Source organism: Micrasema longulum, unplaced genomic scaffold, assembly GCF_059751315.1.
Source record: "Micrasema longulum isolate JH-2025_06_02 unplaced genomic scaffold, ASM5975131v1 h1tg002588l, whole genome shotgun sequence".
Taxonomy (NCBI): domain Eukaryota; kingdom Metazoa; phylum Arthropoda; class Insecta; order Trichoptera; family Brachycentridae; genus Micrasema; species Micrasema longulum.
The window spans coordinates 68,556-93,046 of record NW_028279724.1 but is presented as its reverse complement, the minus strand read 5'-3'; the positions used below and the strand labels follow the sequence as shown (position 1 = coordinate 93,046).

Below are 24,491 nucleotides of genomic sequence, written 5' to 3'. Positions count from 1 at the left end.
GTTTTCCAATTTATATTTTAGTTTAATTTCTTTATTACTAATTTTATATTTTATAATGTGTATTTGTGGTTCAATTTTTATTATTATCGGTATGTTTTATAATTTATAATAATTGTGTCTCATTTATTTACTATTAATGGCATATTTTCGAATTAATTTTTATGATTAAATTTTTATTATCATTACTTGCATGTTTTCTAATTTATATTTATATTGATTTTTTCTAATGTTATTATAATTATTCTTTGAATTTATTAAGCATCATTTAATGAAATTAAAAATAAAAAAAAACACATGAAACAAATAAGATCCTTCCTAAACACAGGAATTTCCTAGCTAGTAGGGACGTGAAACAAATAAACTATGTGCATTTTAAAACTGTGAAATACATAAATAAATAAATATTATTTATTGCCAACTCTTGATGGAATTCCATTGTAATTTGGTCATGTAAACTTGTGATTTAAAAAAATATATATATTATATTTAACTTTATGTACATATAAATTTGTACATTGACGAGCTTATTTCCAAATGGCGATTTCTTCCATCCAACCTATTTTAAAAAAAATAAAAATATTTGCAATCTTATGATTTACTCAAATACTTAAATTTTGGGGGCATTTTTAACGAGTTGTAAATAACTCGTATTAGAAAATGGGAATCAAATTGGGGTAGAGAGAGTTTAAACCTCGGACCTCTGATCCGTGAGTCTGCAACACTAGCCACGGGACCACAACCATATTAATTTTATTTACATAATTTCAGTTTCAAAACGTATGTAAAAAAAAAACAAAAAAAAAAATATAGAAAAATATAGAGGTATAAATCACTCAATATAGGGTTTAATTTTCAATGAGAAAAGGGAATAAAGAGATAAAAAAGAGGGGAGATTAAGGAAAGGAAATGTTTCTTTACGCGTGATTTAAACATCCATGAATAATAATTAATTAAGATTTCAATTTTTTTTTTAAATCTTAAATTTTAATGTAGATTTTTTTGTAACTTCTGTTATTGCCAATTTAAATGAACTCCTAAAGAGATAAAAATATTAAACTTTTCTACATACCAATCAATCATTGTATAGTTGAAAGCAGTGGAATTTTCACTATTAGTACTCACCTGAAAACAAAAGAAAAAAATAAATTAGATTATTATGTATAATAACAATTTATTAGTATTATTATTTGTAATATATGACTGCAGTACCAGAGAACAGGTAAATCAACCTCCCATTTAGAAAAAAAGGCGAAGCCACGAAATTAAATTTTATGTAAGGCAGTAAAATAATATTATGATTTGGGAAAAAATATTTATGAAGAAAAAATATCAAAACTCAAATAGCAGGTTAAGAAATATGTGTTAAAAACTTTAAAATATGTCCATTGTTCTTATTAAAACACACAAAAGAATATGTTTATGTCTACTTTATTTCAAGACTTGGAAAAAAAAAAAAAAAAAAAAATAGTGCCATTAACAATAATGATAGTATTTTTTTTAGGAATTACTAAATAATGTGACCAATTGAAACGGATAAACTAATTACTTTACTAAAATAGTACGTTTGTTTTTAAGTAAGAATCTTTAGCTTGGACGGTCAATAAGAGTTTTTAAATGTATGTAATAAATAATACAAGTAAGTGACGCTACTCACAATCAACAAATTGTGTAAAGTCACTATTCCTTTAAAGGTACAATATATCGTGAGCATACAATAAAAACTGGCCAATTTAGAATTATTGTTTGTTTAGCAAATAAGATTGAAGCTTTTTACTCAGACACACATTCATAGTTTTGTTATTTAGTACAATATTAATTTTACGTTCCTTTTGGTCTACATAGTACAAAGCATTATCAATGTACTCGTATTGTGTTTGTAAGGAAGTGTTTTGATTTTGACAATATTTCCTGAAGCAGATGTTCATAGACTGACATCAATATACAATTATCAATTTTGAAAAAACTTTAAGATTTTTTTCAGTAGTAGATACCATTTGGCACTAAGACTTGGTCAAAGCCTCTTAAAATCACAAAACTTGACTTGGTCGCTTTTCGCTGTATGTTCACGATACATCCTTTTTGAAAACCAACACAGCCGTATAGATAATTGAAAAACACAAAATAACAACAAAAGACAACATAAATTATTACGGGTTTTACATATGAACAGTATAAAAACAAATTGAATAACATTTTATTATATAATTAAAAGACAAGTGATACTTTAATCCACAAATTTGGAAAATCCAGTGACCGGTTTCATCGCTTTCGCGACATCTTCGAGACCAGTGTCTTTATTTAGGAGTTCAATGTATTTATTCAAAACAGAGGTAAGATTTCCAAATTTGTGGATTAAAGTTTTACTAGTCTTTTATTTATATAATAAATTACAATGAACTTCCACCAAGAATTTTCCCTTACAAACTTAAATGTTTTTGAATTACAGCTTAGTTAAAAAAAGTTTGACATATTACAACAGGGCTTATGACCTGTCATGGGCTGGTTTAAGTGGCCACTTTACACACTGTGTAACATTCACCATTCTGCCCATATTTGAACATCTATATCCCTTCAATTCTTTCATCTGTTGATGTTTGTGAAGTTAAAGAGCTGAAACCTTTATTTATGCGGGTGAGATTCATCTAATTGAATTATTTCACCTACATACCAGGCAATGCCTGTTGTAATATGTTAATGTTAACAGCTCCCCAGGGAGTTGAATCCAGTCCTTGCCTACAAAAATTTGGACAAACTAAAAATATTGTTGAAAAAAGTTTGGTTTTTGTTCTTGTATTGTGTGTTTTTGGGTTGTAATGAAAATACAAAGATAAAAAATAATAATCTTTTAAAAATTTGGGCTCTGATGATACGGTACATAAAATTAAAAAAAAAAACATTTTGGTTTAGTTAAATAATCCATCAACAGATTAAAAATTACTGGATATCCTCATTTTCAACTTTACTTTTTGTGATACAACTGGCTCTAATAAGTTATTTTATTATTTTTATGCTCACAATGAATGACAAAACTCCCGGTCCAAACACAAACGAAGAGTCATTCATCTTGATGTTACTACCTTGTAGTAAATTTATTTAGCGTGGGGTACCGTAAGGCATTTACGGAAGTTATCATTTCATTCAGAAATAGCATCGCGTCTAGTCATCACATCAAAACACAGCCCAGAAGTAGCGAACATTTGGCACGCGCAGAAAAACACATACATATGAATATATATTTATACGCCCTATGGGCTTAAACATTTATAAGTACACATGTAAATGCAGCAGTGTAACATGAGTATACTTAAATGAAGTTAAAATTAAGTATAATTAATAAGAAAGATTAAATAAAACAATAATTAGTTAAAATAAGAAAATATACTCACATAGGTATATGGGTATAAAGTAAGAAATTAAATATAATTTACACACAAACATACACCCTCACATGCACCCATACACACGCACATATATATATAAATATACGCAGGCTTACACAAAATTATTTATGTTATCATTGGGATATCTAAAAAAAATAAAAATTTAGAAAATAAAGAATAGGCCTCCGTGGTGTAGTGGTCAAGACGCTTGATTCACGCACGGAAGGTTCCGGGTTCGATTCCCGATGAGAACACAAAAATTAAAATATGATTTTTCTCAAGCCTGGGTGCTTTGTGATGTAATTCACCACTTTAATTAGGCCTCCTGGCCTGTTGTAGTGCAAAAAAAAAATTGTAAAAAAAATAAAAAAATTAGGTATACAGATAAATTTATGACCCATATAATTTAAAACCTATAATTATATAAAAACAAACAAATATTTCAATTTTATCATACTCGTTGTAGTCTAGGTACTGGTGAATTATTAAAATAATTATGACTGCCGGGAGATTAAAAAAATAACGTTAGCTGCCAAGTATTTCTAATAATATTTATTTATTATTATTTTTTATTACAAGCTTATTAACTTTTACTTTATAATTATTGAAATATATTTAAACATACGTATTATGTTAAAATACAATTTCACAATTCTTAAAATTGTACCTTTAAAATTTTTTTTAAAATTATTGAACAATGTGCGTAATTTTTTTCTTACATCTCTGTGGAAAATATTTATCGACAGTTTTTACTGTTAATATTCCTTGTACTTTTTTTTCTATATGTTTTGTATGTCAAAACTGTTGTTTTTTCCCAAATGAATAACAATTCAATAAAATATTAATAATATTTTGAGTTTGTCCAAACGTTTCTAGAAAAATACGGGATTTCACCATGGAGCTTTTGAGACTAAATATTACAACAGAGATGAAGAATATTTTTGAGAAGTGAATATGCCTTGTGACCTGTCGTTGACCTTACACAAACATATATAGGCAGAGTGGTGAATGTAAGACATCATATGTTTTATTAGTCCAGGCATGTGCGGAGCTCAATTGCTACTCTCGGGTAAAAATCCTGGAAAGGGAACTAGACTGAATGTATATTAACTGTGTAAAACAAGGTTCCAGTGAATTATTTTATGTCTTTATATCGGTATATATTATGTATATTGAGATAAATAAACATTAAAAGGTACAAATATCCTGACAAACTCAAAATATTTTGACATAAAAGGGTGTTTAAAAAAAAAGGAAATGTTTCTTATCTCTTAGTAACGTAATAATTATTGAAACCTACATACAATATATAATATAAGTCTCAAGTACCTATTATTTTTTTATTAAGAAGAGAAAAAAATGTTTATAATGAATCATACGCAGAATCCGGTCTTCAAAATGCTCTTTCATTGATGACGAATACCATCTCTTTGATATTTTATTTGATTTTCATGATTCAAAAACGTGCCAATTGGTCTTCAAGTATTTTTTATTATTATTGAACAAGCAAAAGAATACGATAGTCATGGTATTAAAATACCATGACTGTCGTATTCTCGAAAAATATTTGTCTTGAGTTCGATTTTTTTTTATTTTACTAGTATAATTATACATTTTTACAATTAAAAAAAAAAAAGAAACACTTTTTATATTTTTTACTAAAGCTAAAATCCCACCAAGCCACTTTCTGTGGCTTTTTGGTGAAGATCATATTTTTACTAACTTAATAATATTATTTACATTTATAAAAAACAATGAATAACAGATAAAAATCAACAGCCGGAAAGATCAGAATAAACATGATTATGCAAATAATAATAGATATATATAAATTTATTTTTTTAAATACAAAAAATATATTATTTTTAATATGTATCTTTTTAAGGTAAAAGGCACTGCGTGCCGTGTATGTTAATAAATAAATATATGTTAGCACGTCGCTTATTAGCCCGTCGATAGTTGTTTGTGATTGAGCTACTTAAAAATTAAAAAGTGCGGTTCGAGAATCTTGCGGTTAGAAAAATTACATTGTAACCGCACTGAAACTCTATTAATTCGACTAAAACTCAAAAATCGACGCCTACCTATCGATTTGCACTCATTTTTCTCCTCAGGTCACTCGCGATTCCGAGAATTGTATAATGAGTCACATCGAGGGTCAGTGAGCAGTGAGTGCGCGCAGTGAGACATAGGAACAAACATTAGCATACGTAAACTGAGGAGTGAGTCATTTGATCAAAAGTTGTCTTTCTTCAGTCGCATAAACCGCATAGCCAATAAGTCTTCAAAAATGCTAGGCTATATTTTTTGAGTGACAAAGGATTTTAAGAATATTGATAATTTGAAATTGATGCAGACAGCTCTGTAGCTCAAACACAAATAACTATCGACGTGCTAATAAACGTCGAGATAAAAAATTCTCACCATGGTTGTTTATCGTATTCGCGATCACAATGCAATATACGTGAACACCTAATATTAAATGTCAAAATATTTACGTTTCGCGACGTATAATCCTGCTGCGCAATCACATGTTTGAATTTCACCGGTGTAAATTTGGAAAATATTCAAAAACTGCCATTTTTATTTTTTATTTATCATGCCATTTATTGCATTTAGCTGGCGATTGGCAAGCCAAATGTCAAAAAAGCAGTCGCCATAGTAATTTCAACTTAATTTTCACTTTTTTGTATTAAATACTCCTTACTATTATGCAAATGCAATATTTTGTATTATTTTTTATAGTAAACGCAGATTTTTTGCCAGTAAACTGTATTTATTTACGAGGAAACGAAAAACAAACCGATACGAGCGTTGACTTAGAGATTACACACGCGTTGACTTATGACTGCGATAACTTAAGCATGTTCATTATTGTTCATTGTGATCGCTCAGATGCTTACCACGTTTTTAAGCACGTCGATAGTTATTTGTGATTGAGCTAATGGTTTTAATGGCCACTTCACACACTAAGTAACATTCAGCATTTTGCCTACGTTTGGACATCAACTTTATTATATTTATCCGTCTGTTGACACAAAAAACAACACATGAAAAAAAAGAATAAATATTAGTGTTCAAACGTAAACAGAATGGTGAATGTTTCACAGTGTGTGGCTACACAAACCGGCAATGACATATCATAATCTCTGTAAATGCCTATGCCTCTAAATTCCGTTCTCTGAAATGTTCTCCAACTGTGCTCTCATATGTTAATTATTTATTCCATAGAAGTAATGATTATGGCTTATTTTTTCTAATCATTATCGTGACATTGGCGTTTATGCACACAAAAAAAGTCGTTTCATGATTAATAATGATGATTTTATCTAGACTATTCTTTCATAGTAACATGCTAATTATAATATTATTAGACTAAACACTTTGTATCCCGGAGCCGTGTAAACACGTGATTATATAACCATACGTTGTGTCCCGGTCCCGTGTTTTCACGTGGTTTACCAGCTGTCTAAAAAAGTGCATTTTATTGAAATCTAGTGACTTAAATTAGTACTTTTTCGCTGCTGGTAAACCATGTGAAAACACGGGACCGGGACACAACGCATGCTTGTTATAATCACGTGTTTACACGGCTCCGGGATACAAAGCACAAAAAAATGAGTGAGACCCTGTATATGTGCGAACATTACAATGCGCAATGTGGCTCTCCATAATGGCCAATGTTGGCAAAACTATCAGACAAAAATGACTTTTTTAATTGTCTCTGATAAATATGAGAAGTTTCAATTGATTTAACCTAGTAATTTCAAAATTACGACACTTTTAAGAAACCCGACACAAAGCATGAATTTTCACAAAATGGGCCGGGCACAGGGTAAATTCTATGTGTATTCGGCCGGTACTCAAAGTGTTAATATCATAACGAACATGAAAAATAATTAAACCATTCAGAATTTATGCATTAATGATCAAAATACACTGGGATTAATGGCAATACAAAGCCATTTGTATTTTGCACCACTCGGTAAAAATGAAAATTATAATGATGAACTGGATGGTGTTGGAATCATGATGAAAAATGAAATTCTGACTTTTAAAATAGTTTAACGAGTTAAAACTTACAAATTCTCTGTTATTCCTCGGTGTGTTGACCAAAAACCACGCAACTGGACGAAAAACAATGTGACACTGGTTTAAGATGCTTAAAGTATTGTTGCAAATACGTGGCTAACATGATAACAATGTTGTAAAAATCACCGCAATGGACGCCTTCTTTGCCAGAATCACCGACAAGTTTTATTTACGAGTATTACAAACGGCTGCTAACTTTTTGTCATTTCGGGATTCATATTGAAAGTAGATCCCGATGTATTTTAACGTCTAGTTTAGAACATGAGCCTTTTGTTTAAATTTTATTATTTTTTTACTTAAAAAAATTCACCACATTAAAACTTATTCTATCGATAATTAAATAATTTTACAATAAAAAAATATAGATTTATACGTACATATTTTTTTTAGGAAGTAATATTGTTTAAATCATTTTTGCATTATTGTTCTTGCAAACATCACAGTTTTTAAGGTATTCTGTAAAAATGTGTTATACCACTTTTTCGTTAAATTTTTATATTTGAAAATAATAAAAATAAAAGTATAATCACCTTTTTTTGTTCTATTGAGTACTTTTTAAATATGAAACTTAGCCAAGCTAAATAACATGTATTATTACATTACATTATTAATGTTCATGCTTACACTTTCCGTTATGTTGTATACCAATTCAACACATGGCTCTTGGCCTCATAGAGTTTGGGATACGTTATAATTGTATGTATTTGTGTGAAAAAATAAAATAAAATTAAAAAAAAATATTAATCGTATTTTTTTTAAATGCTATCCCAGTTTGAGGTAAGTGTGGCTGAACACATTTTTGCCTTAATTAATAAATCTAACCATATTTTTTAAAACAATTATGTATTTGTCTTTATTCTTAATCTTGATGTTATGCCTCTATTATTTTGTGTAATGGATTATGTTTTCAACTACATATAATAACTATAGTGTTTATAAATTATTAGTGGAATTGGTTTGTGGTCCCGTGGCTAGTGTTGTGGAATCACGGATCAGAGGTCCTAGCTTCGAACCCCACTCCACCCCAACTAGATTTCCACTTTGTAATAGTACGTTATTCATAACTCATTGAAAGTGGCCACCAAAATTGAAATATTTCGGTAAATTAAAAGAACGCTAATACTTCCCTTTTTTCAACATAAAAAAATAAAAATATATTTAATGTACTAATCGCTATTATTTTTTTAAATTTCGTTTTCTAGATGTTATTTGTTTTTGAGTATTCAATTTGTTTTATATTTTTTCAAGTAGGCCGCAGTCAGAGAGACATGGAGAAAATTCGTGGTTACCGCTTCGCCTAGATTTTTTGTAAAAACCACCTAAAGTTTACTTTAGTCAAAATATATCGGTTTCAAAATAACTAGTTACGCTTTATCATTTTAATACGGTTAACTAAAATGATTAATCAATAAATGTGACTGAACTGAAGGGTATGTTGTTTGACTTTTCCTGGCAGAAAATCAATACTACAGAGCGCGTACAGCCTGAATTCAAACAATGCGATGAAAGTAGTACTATTTGTAATGGTTTATGAATTTTATTTTTCACTAGTGGTCCTGAAAAACGTTGTCCTGCCCAAACGGTGGCTTGCCTGCTATGAGCTGGTTTGCCAAAGGTATTTTTGGTATTCAAATTTTCGATAAACCATATATTATATATTTGGCATTGAGTTCAATATTTTAATCTTTTCGTTTCTTCATTTGGTGATTTTCTGTTGCCCAAAGCAAAATAAATAAAAGTGTAATATCACCAGTCGTATACATTTTTTTCCGTACGTATGATGAATGATTGATATTCTTATATTGAATTTAAGTAGGTACCTATTCCAAAACATAAAATAAATGTTTTTTTAAATACGTAATTCTTTTAGCAAATGTCAACTCCGCTTTTCTCACTTTACGTAGGTATACGATTTTTAAAAATGTATTTAGTTAGTAATTATTTTTTAAGTATTACCAAAAATACAGTTGAAAGAAATAAATTATAAAATAAAGGAATTTAAGGAAAGAATCTGATTCAGATCCACAAAAACCGTATGTTGTTTTTAAACATTCAAAAACAAACTTTTTTTATCCACTAACAAACAACATCCTTCTATTTATTTGTATAATATGCATTCTGCTCGAACGCAACCCTGGTAGATCGATGAATAAAACATTTATACTCCTAACTTCTTTTTTACATTTTAGATTGAAGATTTTCATATCTACAAACATGCGCAGCGCAAAGATCTACATTTCTCTAAAAACCGCACGTAAATCGGAAGTCGTTTAGGAGGAGTTCAGTGACATCACACGTACAGAAGAATTATATATATAAAGATAAGCTTTTACCCGTGGTATCGTTCGAGTGATATTAGGGGGAAATTAGGTTTGTTGTTTAACAATAAAAATTATCTCGATGAAATGAAATGTTTTTTTTCGGTATAAAAAATCGTCAATCTGTTCGTTTTTGACGTCGTAAAATAGTTATTCTGTTTTGATATAAATATTTTTTTTCACTAAGAATTTTCCTGAAGGACTGAGATGTTTTTTCCAGATAAAAAGTACCAAATAACACTTGTCGGCTCTTCGGCTATCCTTATGGAATTAATGGTTTCAGCTCTTTAACTTCATAAACATCAACAGATGAAAATATTGAAGGAATATAGATTTTCAAATATGGGTGGAATGGTGAATGTTACACAGTGTGTAAAGTGGCCACTTAAACCAGCCAATGACAGGTTATAAGCCCTGTAAATGCCTAGACTTATATATTGCTTTCTCCAAAACGTTCTTCCTCTCTGTTGTAACATGTTAATATTAACGGCTTCTTAGGAAGTTGAATCCAGCCCTTGTTTACAAAAAGTGTTAAATTACATATATTTAAACATGAAAATTTTATTTTATTTATTTATTTTTCATTGATTTTAGTTGCAGTAAACAAAAATTATAACAACAATTAAATAAAATATATAAACAAAACTTGTTTGTATTTCGGGTCAAGGTTTTATTGACAAAATAGTTTTTACTATAACCGAAAGAAAGCGTCACAAGTTGTTGTAAAATGTGGTATTGAAACCACAAATTCGGACGTAGATAGACTGGCATTTTAGTATTAACACCTTTGTTTGCGAATTTTATTATGTTTACAAAAAGTATAAATCACTATATTATATAAACTTACAAGTAAAAATGAATTTATAATTCTTAAGTGACGTAATTAGGGAGTGAAAATAAAATTCTGAATTTTTTTTTTTTTTTTTTTTTTTTTAAAAAAAGAAATATTTGCGTTCTTATGATTTACCCAAATATTTCATTTTGAGGGCCATTTTCAACGAGTTGTAAATAACTCACTATTAGAAAATGGAATCAAGTTGGGGTAAAGTGGGATTCGAACCACAGACCTTTGGTCCGTGAGTCCGAGACACTAGCCACAGGACCACAACCCAATTAAACACGGGGATTTCGGGACACCTATTTTTAATGATCGATAATTTAGAAAACGCTCTGAAAAAAGCACTTGGTCCGCACCATGCGAATTAACTATTAAAGGAGTACCAGTGAAGGTTTGCTTTTGACCTAATTAAACTTAGCCGAAATCTAGTGAGGGTTGCCACCAGAGCCCTTACAGGGCACTGCTAATTGAAATAACACCTTGCTAAAATGAACCTTTCCGAAACTTCTAGTCAGATGAAGAAACACCTATACACGTTATATTTAAATGTTATATTACTACTACTACCATCACGCTATTTCCCCGTAAAGGTAGGCAGAGAGAATGGACCGCCACACACGTCTATCCTGGCACATATTCCTAGCTTCTTCCACATTCATACATCTTGTCATACATGTCCTTCGGTTCTGTCTGCTTTTGACATGACCAGACTTAAGATTTTGGTTTATCTGATCGTGCCACGTCTTTCTTGATTGTCCTCGTCTCACCATACCGTTTATTTTCGCCATATGCTTGTTTTACCATTCTTTCGTCGTCCATTCGTTCTACATGACTAAACCATCTCAGAGACCCTTTCTTAATCTTATCAGTCATACTTGACTCAGATTTACACTCTCGCCTGATTTTATCATTCGTAACCCTGTCATACATTGATTTCCCACACATTCGTCGAAGAGGTCGCATTTCAACCGCGTTCACTCGGTTTTCATCCTTCCTTTCCCAGTTCCATGTTTCACTTCCATACATATATGTTGGGACTAAAACTCCGTTGTGCACTGCCAGTTAAGCTTCGATTGACATATTTTTAATTAGCAATTACTGAGCTTAGTACGCAGTTCATTTTGTTGCCAGCATTTACTCTCCTTTTAACATACTTTTCTACCCTTCCATCTCTTGAAAACATACTTCCCAAATACAAAATTTGTTCTACTTGTTCAAGAAAGACGTTATTTGCATTTACTATGCAGTCAGTAACCTCACTTCCCCTTTCAAATACCATCACTTTTGACTTACTTTCGTTCATCGCCAATTCGCTCTCCAGGCATACATCATTTTTTACATTTACATTTATTTTTACATTTTTTTTTGCACCACAACAGGCCAGTAGGCCCAATTACAGTGGCGAATTACATATCACAGAACACCCAGGCTTGAGAAAAATCACATTTTTTTTATTTTTTGTGTTCTCACCGGGAATCGAACCCGGAACCTTCCGTGCCTGAGTCAAGCGTCTTGACCGCTACACCAAGGAGGCCGCCATCATACATTCTAGAGACTGTTTTTTGAAAATCCTCTTTTCTGCTTGCTAACAGAACTGCATCATCAGCATACAATAAGCAGCTTACTAAAAAAATATTATTGAAAGTGATGATTTGTATGATAAAAAAGTAGCTTTCTCGGGGGAACACTGATTAAACCTGATTTGTGAGCGATCTTCCTCTACCTCATAGCCCAAAACTTTAAAGATAAGCAAATCAGCAACGTGAGAACATTCGCCATTCATTCAGAAGCCAGGTTATTTATAGACCGGCCTTGGAGGGCGAGTACCTACTTATTTAAGGGAACCCTAAAAATAGATTTACCAAGCTCGTAGTGACGTCAGTAGCTCAATCACAAATAACTAACAACGTGCTAATAAGCGACGTGATAACAATTTCTCACCATGGTTGTTTATTGCATTCGTGATCACAATAAAACATCCGTGGAACACCTAATATTGAATTTCAAAATATTTACGTTTCGCGACGTATAATCCTGCTGCGCAATCACATATTTAAACTTCGCCGGTGTAAATATGGAATATATTCCAAAACTGATATTTTTATTTATTTATTTATTATTTATCATGCTGTATTGCATTTAGCCGGCGGTTGGCAAGCCAAATGTCAAAAAGAGCAGACGCTATAGTAATTATAATTTAATGTTTACTTTTTTGTATTAGATACTCCTTAAAAATTGTATTATATATTGGATGTGTACGTAATTTATTTATTTATTAAAGAAATTAGTCTTTATATAAATACAAGGTACAAAAAACCTATATTTAAAAGTAAGACCAATTACAGACTTCACATTAATGTATTATGAATGCAGGAGGGAAGGGTAAAAAATAATTAAATTCTAAAAAAAAAAAAAAAAAAAAAAGTACACAAAAGGGAGAAGACAATGTATAGCTCCAACTATACTTTTCTCCCCTCTCTCTCTGCTTCCATGACATTTATATTTCTTAGTAAAAATTCACAACCAACAATAATTGATTAAATTCAGGTAGTAGATGTGTTCATTTATTTAACTTTTTGCACATAATGTTATTTGTACGTTGGCGCGCTTATTGCGAAATGCAAATTTCTTCCAACCAACCAATAAAATAAAAAAAATAATTTTATAATTCAAGTTTCAGAACATATTCAATAGAAAATAAAAATTAAAAAGCTAAAGATATGTAAAAATAGAAATACACGTATTTGTTTATAAATCAACTTAAATCAAAACTATTACTCAATGGGAAAAAGGAAAAAAGAGGATAAAGGAAAGGAGAGATTAAGGAAGAGAAAGGAGATGTTTCTTCAGACGTGATTTAAACAGAGATAATGTAGTAATATCTTTGATGGTGGATGGGAGATGATTCCACAGTCGAGCCGCATGGACACTATATGAGTTAGAGAAGAAAGAGGAATTGTGAATGAGTATTAAGAGAGTGTCTTGAGAAATAAAATGAAGAGGTAAACCATGAACTGATAAGCGTTGAAATTTTTCACGCAGGTGTATAGATGAACATATGAATAAGTAAAAATTGAGAGTTGAAATTAAAGTTAAACGTTTAAATTGGTGCAGTTTTAGGTTTACGTTTTTTTGTTATAATATCATTGTATTATACTTATATAGCACAGCAATAAACATAAATAAAAATGAAATTTGAAGTAATTATTAGGCTTATGATTTGTCTTTATGTGGTTAAAGCGATCACCTTTCACAATTAGTCTATCACATTCATTAAATTTCTGAAAAAGTTATCTTTCTTTGTAGGAGTTTTCGTAATTTCATAACTGTTTGTATTGTAACACACTGTTCAGAATAAGTTTATCAATCGAGCCTTGCATTCTTTGTTGTAATATAAATTCTAACACACGCGCAGTACACGGGAAAGGTTGTTAAGGGTTGCGTGACTCACGCTAACTTCCATGGGGTAGTGGTGGATACTGCGAGATCGGAATAGGATAATGCCTTGGGCTTATTGAGGTGTAAGTGCTCGGAGAAAAATCGATAAAATGTCTAGTGATGTGAGCGATGAAACCGGTGAACCTACAAACCTGAGGTATTTGCTGTTGTTTGGTGGAGTTGTCACATCGAAGGGAGATGGAAACCAATTCAAGAGGACCGCGCGCTGACTGTGCTCTTGAAGCAGGTTTGTATAATCTAAGGTCTGAGAGATTACTAAGACGATTTGTGCTTTTGCATAGGATTTTACAAGGGTTTTTGAGGGTTTCAATCGTATTATGACAAAACGGAATTTCGCGTGATTTTATGTAATGACCTATGTTAGGGTTTTATTTTATTTTATTTAATTTTATTAACATAAACGGCAAATCTGCCTTTTACAAACATTTATAATACTACGTATTTGGCTTAATTAAAAAAAAAAAAAATTTAAAACATAAATTTCCTTATACCCAAGATTTATAAAAAAAATAAACCTAAAAATTATACAGCATATTCAGTAGAAAGTTTAAATAATAAAACATTCTACAGTAATACAAAAAAATCATAAGTACTGTTTCATACAGCTGTGCAAAGGAAACAAAAAACTTTATTTATATATATATTATGAGATGCATGAATAAATAAGGAAAATTACCATTCACCACCTTTGAAAAAGTTCAAAAAGTTTGTTCTATAGGAAAAATACCCTACACTAAATATATTAGATACGTGGGAATAACTATTGCCGAGTTCATGAAGTCTATTTAAAACGGCATTACAAGTATACCCTGTCCGTGAATTGTTGCTACAAAACGGTGGCACCTGTCTAGTCATTCTTCCAGGCACCCTGAAGTTGATGAGAGATAATAGTTCAGGGCAATCCCATATTGAATTTACAATTTTGAATAAATTTAAAAGGTCTGTAATTTTTCTTCTATCGTTAAGTTTTAACAAATTTAATGTTTTTAGTAAAAGTTTTTATTTTAAACATTCATGACTTATTCTAAGTTTAAAAATTATATACCGTAAGAATTTTTTTTGAACAAGTATTGTGTTGATAATTTTATACGCATTAGGGGGATCGATCTTGTATGGATTTTTTTTTATCAAAATGGCCTAATGCGGAAAAAATTTTGAATATTGTAAAGTTATCCCTAGGGGGTTGAATCCAGTCCTTGTCTACAAAAGTTAGGACAAACTTTATTGATGAATCCACCTGGTTCAAAAAGAAGTACAGCAATTGAAAAACATTTTCAGGCGTTGCCCAGTATGTAAGTAAAATAATTTGATTAAATAAATTTTACCCGCAACTGTAAAGGTTTCAGTTCTTTAACTTTACAAACGTCAACAGATCGAAGAGTCGAAGGAATGTAGATGTTCAAATATAGGCAGAATGGTGAATGTTACACAGTGTGTAAAGTGGCCACTTAAACCAGCCAATTAAAGAATATAAGCCCTGTGGATGCCTGGAGTATTATGCCCGTGTTAAGGACAAGCTGAAGACTTAACAGTTTTGGAAAAAAAAAATGTTATTAAAACAATTAGCCATTAAATTTATAATATCACATTTTACGGTGTTCTGAAAAAAATGTCGGTATTGGAAACCAGAAAGTGATGTTAGGAAGCCAAACACACTAACCACTGCACTATGAGATGAAAAACGATTTAATAATATTTTCAGTTATATTTTTACTCAGAGCAGATAGAACATTATAATTATAAATTCAAAACATGTCTACTGTTCTATCTAGATTGTGTCAATAATATTCAAGCAATTTCAAAGAACTATAGAAAAGGGTTATTGTGATAAACTTTGGACATTTTCGTAAATTGAGAAATTGTGAAACCCTTTTCACAAGTGACCCAGTTTATTTTGTTATGATTCAGTATGTTACTATGACGTGCCTTATTATATCCGCGTTAAACGAATTTGTAATGAGGTGAAAGATTATTTCGAAAAGTTACAAGTATTTGTTTGAACAGGGAATTTTACAAATGGTTTACCTTTTTCCTTTTCATTTTAAGTGCTTAAAGTTTTGAGAAATGATCAAATGTTAAAATTCCTTGCCTTATTTTAAATCTACTGTTCCCAATGAGATTAAAGAAATAGTTTTATTTATTTATTTATTAATTATATATATATACGGCCTAAGCCAATTACAACAGTTACATGAAGAAACATAAATGCAAGAAACTGAACAAAAAGAACATAAAACTATTTAACAAAGACAAACAAGGGCAAAACAATAATAGTAAACAATATATTTAAAAAAACGAAAGATCAAAAACTTTGAGCTAAACCATGCCAATCCAACTTCATCCCACACTGTTTAGTCGCAAAAAGATCTACGAAAAGCCGGAAGATCTATCCCAAAAAATCCCAAGTCGTGTGATGAATTGACTAATCTACACATTCTTTAATTATTTATTTATGTATTTATTATGGAAATCCCAGTCAATTTGAAAGAGATAGGGTGTAAAGAAACAATTTTTATAAGTAAGACCAATTACAGATTTCACATTTACATTTATTATGAATGGAAAAAAAAATATACTAAAAAATTAACAATTACAACTTGTTAAAAGGAGAATATATTGCAAAGTTCTGCTCCCTCTTTTTCCTTAAACATTTATATATTTTTTAAATTTGTATTTGAATCACTAACTTTGTGGTTATTCATTATAATAAAATAAATGTAAAACTTTGTTTTTAATAAAAAAAAATCTACTGACCGGTTTCAAAGCTATGCAAGCTTCTTAACTGAGGTATACTTAACTAATTAACTATTTTATTTTTAACAGTGATTTCTAAATATTAAATTGAAACATATGGAGCTAATAAGTCTGTCCCGTTGTTTTTAAGATAGGAAGTGTGAAGTGAGATGGATACGATCTTTAAAACTAGACAGGAGTGGACTAAAGGAAATATTGTTTATTTGGTCACTTATTATTATTTTATTAATATGAACCGCTTTATTAGTTTCAAAGTTGTCTAATTTTAATATTTTATTTTTAACTTGATTAAAAGTTCTTCATGTGGAAAAGAACTCAAAATTAAATATTTGGTTAAATCATAAGAACGCAAATATTTCTTTTCAACAAAAAAAAAAAACAATTTTATAGAGAAAGATCGAACATGATAGTCGCGGGATTTTGAATTTTATGAAAATTAGCGGACTCAGTCCTACTTGAATACGAAACATTATTTTTTAAATCTAATTGTCTATGAAAATAGTTTTTAATTTGTTCAATAAGATTTATATAAATATTATTTTAGGATTTCAGTTCGGAGAACTAAATTCTAGGACACTACGTTATAACGATTTTTATTTTTATGTGTAAATAATACCACTGTACATAATGTTTATATTCCTTTGTTTAAACAGTTAACTAATTATAGAAAAAAAATAAGCGGTTTTAATAGAAAAATATAATTCGCTGACGGTACCACCAATGTCAATCATATTTTTCAATAAAAAATCAAGTAAATAAAAAAAAACAAGTTTGATTAAAATATGGACAGCAGAAAAATACGATGCAACGACGCAGTAACGCCATACATTTTTTTTTTTTTTTTTTGCACCACAACAGGCCAGGAGGCCTAATTACAGTGGTGAATTACATCACAGAGCACCCAGGCTTGAGAAAAATCACAATTTAATGTTTGTGTTCTCACCGGGAATCGAACCCGGAACCTTCCGTGCGTGAGTCAAGCGTCTTGACCACTACACCACGGAGGCCGCCGTGTACAAACCAGCCATTGACAGGTCATAAGCCCTGTAGATGCCTGGACTTCTATATTACCTTCTCTTAAATGTTCTTCATCTCTGTTGTAATATGTTAAAATACTAATAATAATTCATTTTGTAATAATTTCTTCGAATGTGTTATTGATCATGGTAAAATACAGAATAATTTCGTTGGAGATTAATCCGGTTTTCAAATAAAAATGTTTTAAAACTATAAAATAGTAATTAAATTATTGTTTTAATGAGTGCTTAATTACGTCAAAATGAAAATGTTTATTAATGTAGTAATAATTTTGGTTGCAATATATTGCGTTGTCTGTACTAGGTGAGTATACGTAAATATATCTTGCGTTCATTATCCTAGGCAAGTACGTACAAGTGCATTGATGCAGTTTAGAATTTGCGAGAAACGCGGAATTGTGACAATAACAGTTTGTGTGTTGAAACACGATTTTTGTAGTGGCGATTAAAGTGATTTATTTCAATCAAATGTGAAACAAAGTGCCGAAAAGACATAACAAAACAAGAAATTAATAAGTAAAGAAACGAATTTACAATATTTAGTGAAAATCCTGCTCGTGGGTGATAGAGATTAGCGGTGACCGGTGACGTCTAGTTTTATCTTTAAAAAATGCGGCAATCACGTGTTAAAAGTATTTGTAATATTTGTTTTCGCAGTTTCCCTACAGTTTTTACTAAGTAGTTTACTTATTGACGTGATAATCATTGAAGAGAATCTGTTTTTCGTCTCCAGGAATGTCGATATCTTTTGCGGTGAGTCCTTTATTTCATTTAATTTTACTCTGCAGTTGATTCTTTACATTTCTCCGAGTAAATTTTACGATGCTATTTTTGGGTCCAACAATTTTGCAATGTTACGTAAAAAATATGATTGGGAGATTTAGGATACTATTTATAATGAAAACATCAACATTGTAGTCTAATATTTCAAAAAATATTTGTATATTAACAACTTACCGATTGATCTAAGTATATCCGTCTCTTTGTCAGCACATTGTACGTAATAAATCACATAAATTTACACTTATATTCTGACAGTATGCATGTTTAACTTTTAACAAACAGTGTGAAATAATCTCTCCGGTAACTGCGTGATAGGTTAGAAAATGATCACCTTGCAATCGCTGTATCTTGTCATGTTATTAAAATTATACGTGTGTCTCGCTAAGTAATTTGATAAGATTACATATCTTTCTCTCAAATTAGTGTTTTGTATATTTGTCTCAAGGTACTCGATATTTTGTCATTTTCGGAGATCCCAATGGACTAAATAATTCATTAAAAATTGTTTAAATTACTTAAATACGTGAAATATTTTTTTATTATGTGTTAAGGGTTTACTTAAAGATTAAAAAAATAATTGCGGTAAAATTCTTAGTGGTTGCTGAAATATTTATTAATTAAGTGCAATTTGTAACGCCGGTTACATCACAGGAGCGGACGAGTTAAAGAGAGGTTACATGCAAAGTATCTGCACATGTGCCGGCACTGAACGAACTAATAAAAGTGACTGACCGAAGTTTCGGTTTCAGCCAGTTTGGCTGAAATTTCGGCTCAGCCGAAACCTGCGGTCGGGATATGCCGAATTACGTTCGGCTGTAGTCGAGTTCGTACATTTATAATCAAATATTAAAAATTAGTACAATAAGAGATATTGGATTGTTGTCCATTCTAATAATTAGTTATTGTATTGCCATTTTCTATTTAAAAATAAATAATCTAGACTGATTTAGTGATTTGTTGACTATAGTCAGTAGATCTAAGATCTTTCATGATTATATTTTTGTAATGTGCTCAACATTCAATACGGAAAGTCTATTTAAAATATTTAAGGTTCATACAGTAGACACTCTTTATAGAATAAATTATATTATGCAAATAAATATGAAAATAAAAATAAAGAATTTGAGATGAATAAGTCACTCAGATACCAACATAATATTAAAATTCCTAAATTCCACACAAGTCATGGTCAAAATAGATTTGCCTTCAAAGGTGTAAAAAGTTATAATAATCTTCATAATGAACTAAAAACTATTAAAATAATATATCAATAAATAAATTTAAAGTAAATCTAAAGAAATTTTTTTAACACTTGTAAAAACTACATTTAATTTTAATTAGTATGAATGTATTATTGATTTTTCTTTATATATCCTATGTTTTTTTTCTCATGTACTCGTTTTTAAAATATATAAACTCTTATAATTTTATTTTTTATTTTTTTATTTGCGTATTTTTCCATTACATAGAAATATAATTACAAAAATACATCTTAAAATTAAGCTATAACATGAATTGGAAAAAATAAATAAATAAACAACTACAACAGTGAAAGTCACTCTCCAAGCACAAGAGTTTGTCTCTTTTTTGGAGAGTTACAGTGATAACATTGACTAGATGTGTAAAAGTAGATATGTATAGAATTTTTTTAAATCATGCACCTTTTATGAAATTTATTAATATACATATATATATATTTAAATTCCTTTACAGTTAATTAGTTAAAGTTCATAAAGCGTACGTTGAAGAACTGTTACATATTAGTTTTACGTAAAACATGACAACGAACCGAAAAGCGTTTAAAGTTAACTAATTTACTCAGCAAATTTACGCCTTTTATTTCATCGTGTATTTTTTTCAACACTTATTTTAATGAACTCGTTAGGTCTTACAATAAAAAATACTTTTCACGTATTTCAATAAGTTTCGGTTTCTGGCGAAACTAGAAAAGAAGCCAAAACTTAGTTTCGGTTTTGGCTGAAAATCTTGTTTCGATCAGTCAGTAATTATTTATATTTTCTTTTTTTTCTCTGTCTTGTATATAATTTACCCATATGAAGCATCTCTATCTCGAGCGTCAGTTTTAAATTGAGTATTTTTCATGCGTGAGATTGCAACATAAAAACTTAGTGCGCCGTCCGCTAGAGCCGATCTCGCTAAATCTTTTGGCGCTAGTATCGAATAAAATACACATAATCTTTATATATATAGTTCTTCTGTACGTGTAATGTCACCGTACTCCTCCTAAACGGCTCAACCGATTAACATGATTATTTTTACAGAAATATAGATCTTTGCGCTGTGCGTGCTCGTATCATTTATTTATTTTTATTACATTTTTGGTAACACTAAAATTAAATTAAATTCAATACATTTTTAAAAATCGTATTCCTACATAAGTACACCACTTCGTTGGTGAGACGACCGGAGTTTGACGTTTGCAAAAAAAATGCCATATTTGAAAAAATATTTTTTTTATGTTTTGAAATTCAACCATAAACAAGTACCTACTTTAATTAAATATTTTTTAAATATCAACAATTTTTTGTTTTTGAATTTAATCACAAAAAAGTACCTAGATGAAAAGTATTTTTCCAACATGATAGCAGGCAAGCCAACGTTCGGGCAGGACAACGTCTGTTAGGTCCGCTAGTGTAATATACATATATTATGATGCAGCAATAAATCCCTATTTTTAGTACGAATTATATTTTAACTTGGCCACAGCCTTTGACCACAACCTAGCATGTTTATTTTTACTTTTTATAAATCCAACAAACGTTTTGACCCACTCAAAATATTGTTAACATTTTTTATCTTTTACTGACTACAATGTTTATCTATTATACGTAGGTACCTCCACATAGCCTTCATGTTTAAATTTAAAATCATCAAGTCACGTGACAGCAAATAATGATTATATAGATAAATTTTAAAGATAAAATAAATTGTGCCATCATCAAGGGCTTGTATATAGGTCGTTACCAGTATATAAATCTCATGTCAAAATCATTGTTATAAAATAGATCAATATTCATAATTAGTTATTAATACAAAAGAGATAGATGACTTTGGATTTATAGGGCTTATGACCTGTCAGTGGCTGGTTAAAGTGATCACTTTACATACTGTTTAATACTTTTTGTGTAATAAAACATTTTATACGTGAACAAAATATTATACTCTCGGAGTTAAAAAAAAAAACTCATTTGGGACGGTACATAAACTAAGACATAAACCCATTCTCAATATGTAACAAAAAAAAAAAAAAAAACATTTATGGGAAGATTGCGAAATATAATAGATGTAAAGAGGAGTGTTCTTAAGAATATATAAATATTAAACAATCATATGCCCACACATAAATTACTGTTATTCTGTTCTTTTTTTATGTAATGAAGGAGAAATTAAAAAATACAAATTCTTCAAAATAAGGCGATGAGGATTTTACTTTAAAAAAATATATATTCTAATGTACAAAGAATGCACAAAGAAATTGGCTTGTTCACAGTAAAGCAACAAATTAAATATAATGTAGCAATTTTTATACATAAAATAATTAAGGGGTTGAATAAAATAAAAACTTTTTTTTTTTTTAATATTTAATTTTGAAGGCCATTTTCAACGAGTTGTAAATAACTCACTATTAGAAAATAGGAATCAAGTTGGGGTAGAGTGGGATTCGAACCACGGACCTTTGGTCCATGAGTCCGAGACACTAGCCACAGGACCACAATCCGATTTAATAAAAAAAATTAACCAACAATGTCATACATATGAAACAACGGATAAAAAAAGATACGATTACCAATGAGGAGAAAAACAGAATTTTAAAACTTATTGCACAAGGGATAGAAGCTCTACAGTGAGTAACCTGAAGAAATAAAGGAGATGGAAAAGATCGAAATATTTCAAATTAATTTGAAAAAATATGTTATTGAGAAATTTTGATGAATGTTATTAATTGTTTATATTAGTTCTTAAGATGTTATGAACTACCTTAATAAAGCATAAATAAATAAAATAATTTAAAAAAAAACAACATTTTTGTGACAATACATAATATCATAAAACATAAGACACAGTATTGAACACTATTTCTAAAAATTATATTAATGACTGTCTATAGTAGGGCCAATTTAATAGGTCACATTTGACATTTGTCGGTTTTAGCTTCATAGTGAGGTGACCTGCTTAAAAACATCGATTAAAGTTAATGAATCGATTCGGACTTCAAACATAATATATGTGAATTGAATTCAGTTACTATGAAAAAGTACTTATAAGTATTGTAATTTTATTTTTAAAACCATAAGTCAAATCCCTGTCCCATTATTACTTTATATCGTAAATTTAAGGAACAAAATAAGATAAGTACATAATTTAACAAAATTATCAACATTTGATTTTTCTGGGTAACATCCCTAGTGTTTAAAAAGGGTTCACTGATGCAACATTGTAACGACGTTTAGAACAGAAAAAGTTTATTATGTTTAGAATGGTTTATTAGTGAAAGTAAATCGTAAAATTACCTTCTTTTGTCGTTATTACAATAAATATGTTATCGCAATTGAAAAAAGTTAAGCAATTGTGCAGTTCTAAAGTCGAAAAAATAAATAATATTTTATTACCGCCCTTACAAGGTTATGTTGTTGTATTTTGATGAAGTGTCAAATGTGACCTATTAAATTGGCCCTACTATAGTGAGATTCGATAGTTCAAAAAGATTCGGGAAATATTTTTTTAATTGCTACTCTTTTAGATTTACTATTCGACTTTTCGTTGTTAGTTCATAGGGCAGTTTATTAAACTGGGTCCTCGGTATAGTTACTGATATGCTAGTCCTATTCAAAATGGATTTAAAAAGCTGAGTGGAAGTGCAATCTACCAGTTTATGTTATTACAATGCTCTTCTGACATGAGACTTAATATAAAATATTAGTAAGTAAATACATCTATTTTGGTGATATATTTTTGTACCGTTTTTTTCTAAAGGTCCTATAAAGAATTTAATGCCTAAGCTTGGAGGGCTGGAGGAGGAACCAATCATTTACCTAAGACTGTTTAATTACCATGTAATAGCCATATGAACGTTAGTAAATAAATATACATTAGTTTAGTGCCTACATGGTAAAAAAAAACGTTAAAAAGTAAGCTTTGGAGAATAAAATTTAACTGAGTCATATTGTTAGAGCATCTGAGTCATTTCCATACAAAAGCCGATAAACTACCATCAAACGTTTCACGATAATTCAACTATGAAGTCACCCTAATTGTAATAATGTAAGGGTTGATACTGAACACAGAATGACTGGTCAATGTTTTGGCCTCTGTAATTCTTGGAAAATAAATTGTATTGCTTCACAGTAAATATTGAAAATAATTACATCGTCACATGTTTTGAGGCTTAATTTCTCTTTGATATAATAAAAAGTCAATGCTTTTACCAATATGAAGTTCATTTGAGTGAAATATTTTTAATGATAAATAAAAAAAAGCGTTTATTGGCGAGCAATAACGTGTACTTAAAAATGTATGCAACAAAATTCCTTTACACGCGGTGATGTAACGTCGTACCTCAAGCAAAAGACAGAATTTTCTAAAGATCAGACATTTGAAGAAAAAAAAATTGAGACGTTCTGTTGAACAATACTTTTTCCATATTTACATACATACATACACTGCCCAGTGCCAATAACCGGCTGTTTGAACGAATTTCTTATTTTGTTTTTGCATCTTTCACATAAACACCGACCGCAGAACCGCGTCTCTGTCTACCGTGTTATAAGATCTATTCTAGTCTTGTATCCTATGTAGGTAGACTCGAGGT

The 24,491-nt window shown here is 30.0% G+C and overlaps 1 protein-coding gene and 1 long non-coding RNA gene across 2 annotated transcripts in view; one reads left to right on the top strand and one right to left on the bottom strand.

Moving 5' to 3' along the window:
- Positions 1–24,491, bottom strand: part of LOC148271908 (hatching enzyme-like) — a gene marked incomplete at its 3' end in the record, with an annotated part of 100,922 nt that overhangs the window by 47,984 nt on the left and 28,447 nt on the right. The window lies entirely within an intron of this gene.
- LOC148271909 (uncharacterized) lies at positions 5,961–7,349 on the top strand. Its single transcript, XR_015824995.1, has 2 exons — positions 5,961–6,789; positions 6,846–7,349. It is a non-coding gene; the product is annotated as an uncharacterized LOC148271909 (long non-coding RNA).